Below are 6,000 nucleotides of genomic sequence, written 5' to 3' on the forward strand. Positions count from 1 at the left end.
AAAACAAAGATATACAACAGTTTTGAATTATGTATCATGTAAAAGTGTCACTATGAACATAATTTAAAATGCTTGTTCACATGTTTATTAGTTCAGTCAAAATCAAGGGGGTAGTCCTTAAATTGAAACAAGGTATTTGCTAGATACCGTTTTGTTTTATTTGGTTGAGCGTGTTTAAGGTATATTATCACAAACCAGTACATGAATTCATTTTGTAAAATTTACTCAATAATGTAAATTAAGCAAACTTAAACTAAATAAAAGTACAATCAATATTCGTGACGTAAACTGTCTTATGTAGTAATCAAATCTTCCTGTCACGTTCGTTCGTTCTTGAATACCATATTTGTTTCTTCGTTGATAGGTTTTACATAATATAAGCCAGGTTGCTATTTATCTTGTTTAAAATGCATTGCATTTGTCATGTTTGCGTTCTAATATAGAGACGCTTAAGTACTATGCGTTATCATTATCGAAGATGGTTTAGTGAACCATAGTTAATAATTGCGTTTTCATTTTATCACTAGTGGATAGTTGTCTCGTTGTCAAGCAAACCCCATTGTATATTATATGTTAAATCATATCAATGATCGAATTGAATCTGTCTAGTATACTATTTGAATAAAACACGGTATATAAATTGAAGGTGAATGCATATATTTTTTTTTATCTAGACGTTTGATCAAACATAAATATTAATAGGGAAGTTCGAACTCACAAACTCAGAGCGATTGATCAATGTTTAGACCACTCGGGCACATAATTGTTTTAATAAGATATCATACATGAAAGTTATTTTTTTTAATATATTTTATAGGAACTACCGCTGAAATATTAGACTGTGTTTGTGTATGTTAAAATTTCACTACAAATCAACGAATACCAATTTCATTATCTGATCTACGAATCGACAAAACTACGTTGTCATAATATCGACGACGTTATATATCAGTTTCCGACCATAGACTTTTTGCTACGGTGATTGGTTAGTCAGGCGCTACAATTTTGATAATTTTGATCATTGTTATTATTATACCAGATGTTGTTCTCATTGGTAAAAGCATTAATTATCATTATAACAATAGTAAATCTTATACTTTTACTACATAGCTTTATATTCTGAAGGCACTATTTCTAGGACACAAACACTTTTTTTGTAATTCTTCTTTTATGTACATCTTGATTAAAACATATAAAACAAAACTTTTGTTTTGTAATAAAATGCTTCAATCCTATTATATATCATTATTCAGTTATATTAAAATTATTTTATCTACTCTAAAGATCGTCATTTTCCAATTATAAATTTCACTAATAACACAAAGATAACAGATAACGTTTCTCAATTCATACATGCACCAATGTGCAAGCAGCACCTGTATATGGTGTATATATCTCTCAGTGAATAAGTTATTCAAGATCTGATATTTCCTGTCATGATTTTATTCAGAGATGGTTGCTGTATAAAATGGAAGATTTTAATCCAAAATCACCCCAACGACAACTGTACGGACCCCAACACGAGTTACTTGCAAATTAACCGGTTTACTGATGATGATGACATATGCTCCAATTTTCGTCACAACAGTTGTATAACCACTTGCAATCTAACTTGGTATCATATTGTGATAACGTATACACTAATTGTCTAGCGTTTTCCTGTTCTTTACTATACTTTCCCCAAAACCGCGTTTTACAGCTACCGATGTTGGTTCTTCCACAATCAAGAGATATTAAAGTTGGCAGTTGGAAACCCCGTAGACGCGCTCAATTTATCTGATTTTTAAGCTGCAGACATCGAGGAGATATCCAAAACTCATCAATTTAGAGAAACGCCATAAAAAAAACTTTAGACGACAAAAGACAACAACTTTAAGTACTAAAGACTGAGCAACACAAACACAAACAAAAAATAGGATTGATCTTTTTTCAAGGTCTCCGGAAAGGTAATCAGATGAAACACATCTATTGTCTTCTGTCGTGCTGCTCATGGCAAATACATATTTGATACTGAGTCTCATTAGTTGATATTACAAAAGCGAATGTTGTAGTTGTTAGACATTGTAACATGTCTGTGAAATACATATTCCTTAACCAACAGTGGTTTAACCGATCTACATTTCGAAATCAACTTTCGTCATCATCAATTCGTGTTGGTGGTTACGATTTCTCATTAATTCGAAAGTTAAACTGTCTCACACTGCGGACAAATGTAAACATTTGAAAAAGTTATCTAAATTGAATCCGTAAAATCCGTTCATCAATTCATCCAAAGAATTTGTACGCAACGTTCTCAAATATCAAATGAAAAATCATCTTTTCAAATTCACCTGCAGATACACTGCAGATACACTGCAGTGTCGGTCTCTGTTTTCTCGTCTGATCTGTTTTGTTACGCGTCTGGCGTACTAAATTATTATCCTGGTACCTTTGATAACTATGTATACCACTGGGTCGTTGCCACTGCTAGTGGACGTTTCGTTCCCGAGGGTATCACCAGCCATTTTTATAAATTTCCTGTTTACAAAACTTGGATTTTTGTGAAAAACTAAGGATTTTCTTATCCCAGGCATAGATTACCTTAGCCGTATTTGGCACAACTTTTTGGAATTTTGGATCCTCAATGCTCTTCAACTTTTTACTTGTTTGGCTTTATAAAGATTTTGATTTGAGCGTCACTGATTAGTCTTATGTAGACGAAACGCGCGTCTGGCGTACTAAATTATAATCATGGTACCTTTGATAACTATTGTAAGATTTAAAAAAAAGGACACTACAGACGCCTTATTTATTTTTGTGTTCAGGGAAAACGGCATCCCCCAAGTCATGTAGCGCCTTTATCGTTATAACGTGTCTCGATAAATTTATTTGTATTTGCTTAGGTCGCTTTTAAAAAAAAAACTTGAAATATCTTTATTACTTTGAATGTTTTTTATTTTAACTTAATTTTTAGTTGCAAAACAGATAAAACATTAAAACATAATATTACTGCTAACATAAAAACGTTGTTCTAAAGATACATAAAATATCCGAGGTCGAGAACAATGACAAAACCATGACAAAAAAAAAACCTACAGTGCACCAATTACTACAAATAACTGCCAACTGATCAACAGAGACTGCACCAAATATCGAGGTTATCTTAAAGGGTTAGCTGATTAATTCCATGTTAAGCCCCATAATGATTATGAAATGCAATGATAAGTTGTTAAATACAGAGGTGATTTCAGGTTATATGAAAGAGTAAGCTAATCGTATTCCACATACACCCCTGATGCTGCTCATGATATGCTTTGCAAAGTCTATTTTTTAATGTCTTAATTGAGGAGAAGAGGACGAAATTGTGGCTAAGACAACCAACTGCAACATATCCATTAGGACAAATGATTCCGTAAAAATAATAACGTCTTCAAATACCCAAATCTGTATTTAAACTACATAAGTTCAGAAATTCTTAATCAGGAACTCTCAAATTTAAACATTTGAAAGCAAGCAAACTTCAAAAGTACGAGTAGAAGACCTTTCTTATTTAAATACAGTAACCAGTCACGAAAAGGAGCATCATTGTTTCCATAGCCATATGAGCACATTTGTATTCACATTTTTTGTACTAAAAATATGTAAAATATGATCAGATAGAAAATGAAAGACTGATGACTATTCGAAAACCAATACAATTGCATTAAATTCTAAAAATGATAACCTTTTTTATCTCATTTTTACTGATTTCATACCTAACTAGTCTTGTCTAGAACCGATCGAGTGGACCATTCAGTATAAGTAAAAGAGGGACGAAAGATACCAAAGGGACAGTCAAATTCATAAATCTAAATTAACCGACAACGCCATGGCTAAAAATGAAAAAAGACAAACAGGCAAACAATAGTACACATGACACAACATAGAAAACTAAAGAATAAACAACACGAACCCCACCAAAAACTAGGGGTGATCTTAGGTGCTCCGGTAGGGTAAACAGATCCTGCTCCACATGTGGCACCCGTCGTGTTGCTTATGTGATAACAAATCCGGTAAATAGTCTAATTCGGTAGGTCACATTCAAGAAAGGGAAGGGGTTTGAAGTTACGACGTAAGGAACATATCCGATATCATTTGTGAAACGGTTATTCCATAACGGTCAACCAACTCGTGATGGCGTCCGTAAAATTTACGAAGGGATGATTTCAACTTCACCATTTGGAACTCTTGGTTTAATAGCTTCCTTGTGAGCAGCAAACCTTTATCAAGAAAATCATGATAGGAAATGCAAGCACGGAAATATTGAATCAATTGGGACATATATACCCCGTATGCAGGTGCTGCTGGAATGTTGCTACTTAGAAATGGAAAGTTCACAATTGGAAAGCCGAAATCATTTCTTTTGTCGAAAAGTTTTGTTTTCAACCGACCCTCATTGTCAATTTCTAGATGTAAGTCAAGATATGAGGCCGACTTAACTGTATCTGTAGTATCCTTTATCTCTAGTTCGATGGAATAGATGCGTTCCACATAGTCACCAAATTTTGAATTATTTATTGAAAGAACATCATCTATATAGCGGAAAGTAGAGTTAAAGGATATAGCTAACTTCTTGTCTTTCTTCCTAAGAAGTTCCTGCATGAAGTCAGCCTCATTATAATAAAGAAACAAGTCGGCAAGTAGAGAGGCACGGATGTGATGAATACCTAACGGCTTTTGTATAAATGGCAGCAAGTCATTAATAGAGACACCATGCAGAGAAGGTGATGTATAATGACGATGACCATGACTGCGTCTACGTCGAGGAGTCGAGTTGAAAATATTCATCACATTCACAGAGTTACACGAAGTTGGTTGTTGTCTGTTATATATTGCTATTTTTTGGGTTTAATTTTAATCTATATTTGGCCCAACAACAAAATCTGAATGAGGTTGAAAAACTAAAAAATGATAATATATAAATATTACGAACAAAAAGCAGAAGCAGCACGCATAAGATCAAAATTAAATTGGTATGAAAAAGGTGAAAAATCCACAAATTATTTTTTCAGATTAGAACAAAAACGAGGAAAAGAAAAACTATGGTCAAAAATAAAAGCCGAAATTGGCACATACAAAAATAATATTAATGAAATCTTAGGTGAACAATTAAAATATTATGAGAAACTTTTTACCTCGAGTGATTGTAACAGAGAGGCTGGGGAAAAATTACTATATAATGTAAATAAAACTCTATCTGAAGCAGAAAAACGGTTATGTGATAGTGAAATTACAAAAGATGAAATTTTCAAAGCAATTAAATTAATGAAAAGGAATAAATCACCAGGGGAAGATGGCATAACTGCAGAATTTTATCAGGAATATTGGTTTTGGATACAGGATGAGCTTACGCAAATATTAAAAGAAACCTTTTTTTGATAAAACACTTTCCAAATCGCAGAGAATTGGAATGATAAGTCTATTATATAAAAGTGGGGAGAGGGAGGATATTCAAAACCGGCGACCTATAACATTATTAAATGTAGACTATAAAATTTGCTCAAAAATTCTAGCTGAACGTTTAAAAATAGTTTTACCATCTATTATAGAAACAGATCAAAAAGGGTTTGTTAAGGGCAGAAATATTTTTGATTCTAATAGAATGCTGCAAGATATTTTCGATTTTATAGATATGGAAGACGAAGAAGGATCAATCCTTTTTCTTGATCAAACAAAAGCTTTTGACTATGCAGAATAGGAATGGTTAGATGCATGTTTAGAAAAATTTCAATTTGGGGGAAATTTTCGGGAATGGGTTAAAATGTTACTAAAAAATGCTAAAACTTGTTTAATGACTAACGGTTTTCAATCAAGATACGTCCCAATTTCTAGATCAATCCGTCAGGGCTGTCCAATATCGCCGATGCTATACATTTTACAAGCAGAGCCGATGGCAGCTTCAATTAGGGCTAATCCGAAAATTCAAGGAATAAATTTACCCCACCCTAACATAGAAAATGAAAAGAAAGAGGTTAAGATCAA

Source organism: Mytilus edulis, chromosome 8, assembly GCF_963676685.1.
Source record: "Mytilus edulis chromosome 8, xbMytEdul2.2, whole genome shotgun sequence".
NCBI lineage: Eukaryota > Metazoa > Mollusca > Bivalvia > Mytilida > Mytilidae > Mytilus > Mytilus edulis.